This window comes from Colobus angolensis, unplaced genomic scaffold (assembly GCF_000951035.1).
Source record: "Colobus angolensis palliatus isolate OR3802 unplaced genomic scaffold, Cang.pa_1.0 Scaffold185, whole genome shotgun sequence".
Taxonomy (NCBI): domain Eukaryota; kingdom Metazoa; phylum Chordata; class Mammalia; order Primates; family Cercopithecidae; genus Colobus; species Colobus angolensis.
The window spans coordinates 60,754-68,231 of record NW_012114988.1 but is presented as its reverse complement, the minus strand read 5'-3'; the positions used below and the strand labels follow the sequence as shown (position 1 = coordinate 68,231).

The 7,478-nt window shown below is 47.4% G+C and overlaps 1 long non-coding RNA gene across 1 annotated transcript; it reads left to right on the top strand.

Annotated features, from left to right (window-relative positions):
- The first annotated feature begins 398 nt into the window (after window positions 1-398).
- Window positions 399-6,612, top strand: LOC105510213. The gene is made up of 3 exons (XR_001001536.1): window positions 399-626; window positions 5,152-5,422; window positions 6,242-6,612. It is a non-coding gene; the product is annotated as an uncharacterized LOC105510213 (long non-coding RNA).
- Window positions 6,613-7,478: the final 866 nt, after the last annotated feature.

The following is a 7,478-nucleotide window of genomic DNA, read 5'->3' as shown; positions in this document are numbered from 1 at the left end:
TTCTGAAGCCTGCGCGTCTGCCCGGCCCTGAAGTCAGACTCGGGGGCGGTGCGGCAGCGCGAGGCCTGCAGACCTAAGCGCGGGGTCGGTCGGCCCCGAGGAGGTGTGTCTCCTGCCTCTTTAACCTGGCAGGGGCGATTCAAGTGGCCAGGAAAATCAGCGATTTGCAGAGTCTAGGGCTGGTGCTTTGAAACAGAGGCGGAGGGGAGAGAGGGAATTCCCCATCCCCGCTGCCCTCGGTCCATCCCCTCGGTTTCTCCTTTTCTCGGCCCGCGAGGCCCCTAACCTGCTCGAACCGTTATTCAGTAGAGGCGGCCGGGTCCCTTTAAGACCCCGCCGCGCCTGCGCCTTGGGTTCTCCTGACGCCGCCGAGCCTGATCCTGAGGAGCCAGTCGTGGGCTGGCGCGGGCGCGGGGCTGGCTGGCGGTTGAGACCGCGGCGGTACTGGGAGGGGTAGGTGAGGGTCGCGAGGCTGTCTGAGCTTCTGAGTGAGCTTGGCGCTTTTGGAACGCGGGACGGGCGACCTGCGGCGCCAGGAGCTGGGCGGAGGCGCAGCGGCGCGGCTGCCGACTGCCGGCTGCCCTCTGGATGGGAAGTTATGGCGAAGTCCACCCAGCCTTTCCGAGGTGAGGGCGCCGGCGCCCGGCTGGGCGGGCGGTGAATGTGGGACTTCCGGGCGCACAGCTGGGTTGAGGCGCGGCCGTCGCAAGTTTTGTTGCGCGAGGGGTGGTGGATGTGGGGGGTGCACGGCCGGGGCCTGAGTTCCCTGAGCTCGATTCTTCCCCTGCTGCTGCCGCCGGCAGCCCACCTCTGGTGCGCTCTGGGGAAGAAACTCGCTGGCGGGTGTTCTGTGGCATCGCAGGCGGTGGAGGGACGGAGCAGCTTCGGGGGCACGTCCTCCTATATCCTGTAGAGGACACTGACCCCGCACCCCACCTTCGAGTCCAGAAATCAGTTCCTTCTGCTTGCAAAGTTGGAGTCTTTATTGGCCTCCGGGATTCTGCTCCTGGTGGTGTCTCCAGGCTGGCGATGGGCAAGCCAGGTGTGCCAGGTCCAGGATGCACATGAGGAGCGTTTGTGGCCATCACCGAATCACCTCATGACTAGCGGGGCAAGCCTCAAATTAACCGCAGGATTTCCGGTCGGATGGATTGTGGGGTTGGTGTTTGCACTGCAAGAGTTGCTGTGATTTCCCTGTGTCTGCCTGTCTGTCTGTCTTTCTGGCTTCTTAGATCATCTCATTTGGTGACCTTTCACCGAAGAGTTAACCAAGACGTTTGGCATGGTTTCCTTGCTTTCCTCCTGTCTTTTGCTGCTAGAGCTGCTTTGGAAAAGAAGTCTTTTCTCAAGGGGTATCTTTTCTTTGGGTTACAGTGTTCATCCTTTCTTTGCGGAAAGAATGAATCCCAGTGCTTCACGAAGTTAAATGAAGATCTGCTGGTAGTGTTTAATCTTTGTTCGGAGCTGATGTGCGTTAGTAGCTTTCTTTTTGTTTTTAAATTTTATTAGTAAAATTTCACCAGTGAAGCAGAAGCTATTTTTTTCTATTCTGAAATGCTAGCTTTAAGATTTCTGAGAACTTTGTGTCAAAGAAATCTTTGAAAAGGTACTGAAGTATACAGAAGAATTTCACAATTTTAAAAGTGCAGGTGGTCCGGGTGCAGTAGAGCACACCTGTAATCCCAGCACTTTGGGACGCCAAGGTGGGTAGATCACTTGAGCCCAGGATTTCCAGACCAGCCTGGGCAGTGTGGCAAAACCCTGTCTCTAATAAAAATACAAAAGTTAGCTGTGTGTGGTGGTGTGTGCCTGTAGTCCCAGCTACCCAGTAGGCTGAGGTGGGAGGATCACCAGAGCCCTGGAGGCTGAGATTGCAGTGAGCCATGATCATGGCATTGCACTCTGACCTGGATGGCAGAGTGAGACCCTGTCTCAAAAAAAAAAAAAAAAAAGTAATTTTTACCAAGTGAACCACCACAGTTCAAGAAATAGAACAGTACTCGACTGCGGTATATTTGTAGGAGTGGCATTGTTGGTTTTAGAGGTATATGAATGATAAAACTTCAGTGTTACATATTGTTGAACATTTTCCCAAAGTGGTTGTACCATTCAGCAGAGGTATTCTGATTACCCCATGTCCTTGCTGATGCCTGTCAGTTAAAAATTATTTTGCCATTCTAGTAGGGGTGCAGTAATGTATCAGTGTGGTTTCATTGAGATTATCTTTTATTGCCATTTTTATGTCCTCTTTTGTGAAGTGCCTATTAAATCTTTTTGTCCAGTTTTCATTGACTTGCTTCTTTTTCTGTTGATTTGTAATACTTTATTCTGGATATGCATCCTTTCTAGGATATATATGTATTGCGTTTCCCTTTTTTCAATCTGTAGCTTGCCTTTTTACTCTTTTAGTGGTGTTTTTTCATGAATGGAGATTTTCTTTTTTTGTTTGTTTTTGAGACAGGCTCTCACTGTGTTGCCCAGGCTGGAGTGCAGTGGCACAATCACAACTCACTGCAACCTTGACCTCCCAAGGCTTAGGTGATGCTCCTGCCTCAGCCCAGAATTAGCTGGGACCTCCAGGGGAGCATCACCACACTCAGCTCTTTTCTGTGTTTTTAGTAGAGATAGGATTTTGCCACATTGCCTAGGCTGGTCTGGAATTCCTAAGCTCACGTGATACACCTGCCTCGGCCTCCCAAAGTGTTGGGATTATAGGCATGAGCCACTGCACCCGGCCTGAGATTCTTAATTTTAATGAAATTATACTTTATCAATCTTTTCCTTTATGGTTACTGTTTTTTGTGTCCTGTCTAAGAAATCAATGCCTAACCTAAGAATATGAACAGATTTTTCTGTGTTAACCTAATAGCAATTTTATTCTAGTTTTTGCACTTTTTTTTTCAGACAGGGCCTCACTCTATTGCCCAGGCTAGAGTGTGGTGGCAGCATCTCAGCTCACTGCAACCTCCATCTCCTGGCTCAAGCGATCCTCCCAGCTCAGCCTCCTGAGTAGCTGCGACTGTAGGCGTGCACCACCATGCCTGCCTAATTTTCGTATTTTTTGTAGAGATGGGGATTCAACATGTTTCCCAGGTTGGTCTCGAACTCTTGGGCTCAAGTAATCTGCCCGCTTCAGCCTCCCAGAGTGCTGGGATTACAGGCGTGAGCCACCCCACTTGGCTGTGATTCACTATTTACCACATGGATGTGTCTGCTTGATCCAGTGCCATTTATTGAAAAGACCATCCTTTTCCTTCTGCACCGTGTGGCACTTTTTTTCATAAATCAAATGACTGTATGGTCATCTGATTTCTTAAATTAGTGTGGGTCTGTTTCTGTTTCTGGACCAACCTGGGTAACATAGTGAGATCCCGTCTCTACAAAAAATAAAAATAATAAATAAATGAATAAAATTTAAAGAATAAGTGCGTAGAGCTGATGGCGTCATAGGTGATAATTTAAAAATGATTGTCTGTTTCTTGGCTACATACGGGTGTTGGTCATTGAGATGTGTTGGGCGTTCGGACAAAATGAATTAAGTGAATTATATGGTGTTCATAATGATTGCAAGATGTTCATTGTGACTTGAATTAGATGTTATTTGAGCCTCACAGAGCTACAGTTTTCACTCTTTTATTTATTTATTTGCCTTTTTAAATGTTTACAATCTTCCTGTCAACGCAGTAACTCTTTTATACTGAATTGTTCTTAGGTGTACTTGGTTCCCAGGAAAGCTTTCTGGATCGCACTGAAATAAGTGTTCAGCCATTGAAAGGGCTAACGTGATGTGATGTAAACAACAGTATTCTACATAATAGTTTGAGGACTACATCGAATAATTTTTTTTTTTCTTGAAACAGTGTCTCGCTCTGTCACCCGGGCTGGAGTGCAGTGGTATGATCATGGCTGTCTACAGCCTTCACCTCTCAGGCTCAAGCAGTCCTCCTACCTCAGCCTCCTTAGTAGCTGAGTCTACAGGAATGCACCACTATGCCTGGCTAATTTTCTATTTCTTTGTAGACATGGTTTTCCTGTAGCGCCCAGACTGGTTTCAAACTCCTGGGCTCAAATGATCCTCCCACCTTGGCATCCCAAAGTGTTGGGATTACAGGCATCAGTCATCAAACCTGGCCATTTTAGTTTAATAATTTTTACATTTTTCTGATTTAAAAGATTTACTAAAATGTCTTACAGCTATATTTATGAATATAATATTCATTGTTGTTATGATTATTTTGTTTGTCTTTAATCTTACTTTCAATATTAGCTCCTGGAAATTAGAGATTTTGTCTCTTTTATTCACCACTGTATTCTCAATACTTGACCTTGCCTGGCATGAAACAGATAATGAATAAATATTTGTTAAATGAGTGAATGAATGAACATACGAATACCGTATTCAGCAATCTCCAAGTATCACAGTTTTCACCGTCTAACAAATAAAATAGCTTGTATAGAGCAGAGTCACAGTCAACCTGCCATAAAAGGAAACGTCAATAAAAAATAAACCTTTGTGTGTGTAGCTGCTAAGATTTTGGGGCTTTTGTTACTGTAGCATAACCTAGCGGAAGGTCAGTGAGACAGCATATAGAATATATGTGTACAGATAAATCAGATAGAGCAGTAGATGAGTTTCCAAAGACAGTTCAGTAAGCATTAACTCACTACACCCACACTCTCTTAATTCCCCAACAGAAATAATGGATTTCTCGTTCGCTAAGATGTGCCTCAAATATTACTTACTTTGTGAAAACTTCCCTGGCCACTCAAGTATTTAGTCAGGACTCTTTATTATTTCTCCCCCCCAGGCTGGAGTGCAGTGGTGCCATCATAGCTCACTAGCCTCTAACTGAAGGCTCAAGGAATCCTCCGGCCTCAGCCTCCCGAGTAGCTGAGACTCCAAGCGTGCACCACCATGCTCGGCTAATTTTTCAGTTTTTATTTTCAGAGATGGGGTCTTACTATGTTGCCCAGTCTGGTCAGGACTGTTGATTACATATGACAGAAACCCAACCAACTCGAGTTCCCCACCACCTTTCAAGCTGCTTTTCCCTCGGTCTTCCCAGTCTCCGTAAATGGTAGCTCCATCCTTCAAGTTGCTGAAGCCCCAAATCTCAATGTTAACCTTGATTTCTCTCTTTTATCTCACAGGCAATCTGAAGGCAAATCCTGTTTCGACCCAGGCGAACGTTCCTGGTGTTCCAGGCTCTCACCAGCCGATTGTCCCTTCCTGTCCTCCTGAGGGTGTCTGGAGCTTCAGTGCTGTGTGCTCTTGGCCTCCACGTTGGGGTGCCACCGACTCCCACTGTCCAGCGCTTCCGGTGGACTCTCCGAGGCACTGATGCAGAAACTTCCCCATTCGGTGCACCAAAAGCAGCCTCACACGGTGTGGGCCGACATGAAGAGCTGCCACATCCAACAGGTAAAAATCCCGAGGCATTGCCGGCTCGATGGGGTCAGAGAGTCCTCTTTCTATTATGACTCAGATGTGAAGGGAAGATGCCAAAGTCCCTAAACATCGCAGGGCCTTGCCTGGCATGAAACAGATATGAAATAAATATTTGTTAAATGAATGAACAAATATTCACAGCGTGTGCTGCCCACGACCTGCAGTGCCGTGGTCAGGTGGAAGTGATTTTACTTCAGGAGAGGACAGTGTTCTCTCCAGGACTTTTCCTGAGTAGCTAGATCTGCATCCCTCTCCTCGCTCTTCCCCTCTCACTGCCCATTCTCTGCCCCCATTTCTGTCTGTTTCCACCCTGCTGTCCCCTTTCACCTGCTTTCTCTTCTTCAGCTTTCGTGGCTCATCCCCTCCCTGTCCACCTGCATCCCCCAGGCTCAGGCCCCTACTCTCTCCTGGATGGGGAGATGTGTCTGGTTTTAGGCAGTGCCGTCTAGATGGGTCCAGGATGGGGAAACATGGCTCAGTTGACAGTGTAATGGGTAAAAGAGTGGCCACTTTTGAAGGCCTTTCCCATCTCCCATTCCAGAATCCTGTAGGACTTAGAATTTATGGGCCACAGTGGAATTCTTGGTTCCCCAGGACCTTGTGGTGGATGCCGTTTTTCCCTGAGCTTTCATGGGGTGACTATTAGGTAGCAGGCCCTGCTCTGGGCTAGAGGCCCCATAATGAATAAATCTCTGGTCACTACCCCACGGAACCCACCACTGCAGGCATTGAGAGGGGGAGAAAGAAAGGGGCATGGCCTGTTTGTGTCCTTCTCACGTGGTCGCCCACCAGGTCCTGGGGGAGTGGGAGCCAGTGCAAGGAGAGAAGTCCAGTGAGAAAGGCAAATGGATGACATCAGACCCAGGGACTGAGGCCCCCAACTGCAGCCAGGTAACTTCTGGAGTGGACAAGGAGCAGCAGGGAAGGTCATGGCCTGGTGTTCTGGGGTCCACTGTCTCCTCTCATTCTTGTTGGCAGAACTTATCCAAAGACAAGACTCAGTGCCTCTGGCAATAGTGGGCAAGAGAATGTGTTTCAGAGGAGGAGGAAGGGGTTGTACCCCATGGACAGTATATGGTTTTACAGTAGTGCATCTTTCTCTAGTTACTAGTTAGCGTGTTCCTGTTAATGGAAAATATTGGTGGTATAAGTTCCCCAATGTTCTCATCTTCATGTAAATTTGTTCCCCCCTTCCTCCCTTCCTCCCTTCCTCCCTTCCTCCTTTCCTTCCCTCCCTGCTTCCCTCCAACTCTCTTTCTCTCTCTTTATTCTTTCCCTCCCACCCTCCCTCCCTTCTTTCCTTTCTTCATTTCTTCTTTTCTTTTTCTTTCTCTCTCATGCTCTCTTTTTCTTTCCTTTTCGTTCTCCCTACTTTTTTGAGTAGATCACACTGTATTGAAACCCACATTATTTACCAGAATCTCTGGAGCTACTTCTGTCTTGCAGGCGAGGAGCTCGTCCAGTAGCCCTTAGCTCCTCCCAGCCCCTCCTTTGATTTGTGGGTTCCACTGGGGCAGCTGCTGAGTCTCAGTGGTTTCTAGTCTTCAGCAAGGTCTGCCCACCGAGATGGTTTGTACCTGTCCTTACTGCAAACCTGCACTATCTAGATTGCTGAGGCTGCTTCTCCCTAACTGACCTGCTGTTTTCCGGGGCACCCCAGGATTCGAGGTAAATGGCACAGGCCTGGAAATCTCCAACTGCTCTGACTCCAGGTTGGTGCACTTCAATGCCAAGTACTAACCACACAATAACAGGATGCCACCAAAACCTTGATATGCGACTGCTGCATCCTATTTAAAAAAAAAAATTAATAGACATTATTTTTAAGAACAGTTATAGGTTTACAGAAAAATTGAGTGGATAGTACAGCGAGTTCTCCTAGGCTCCCCTGTCCTCCATCGCACCATTTCCCCTATTAGTATGTTGTATTAGTGTGGTCCATTCATTACAATTGATGAACCATTATTGATACATCATTAAATAATGATACATTAACTAAAGTCCATGGTTTACATTAGAGTTCATCTGA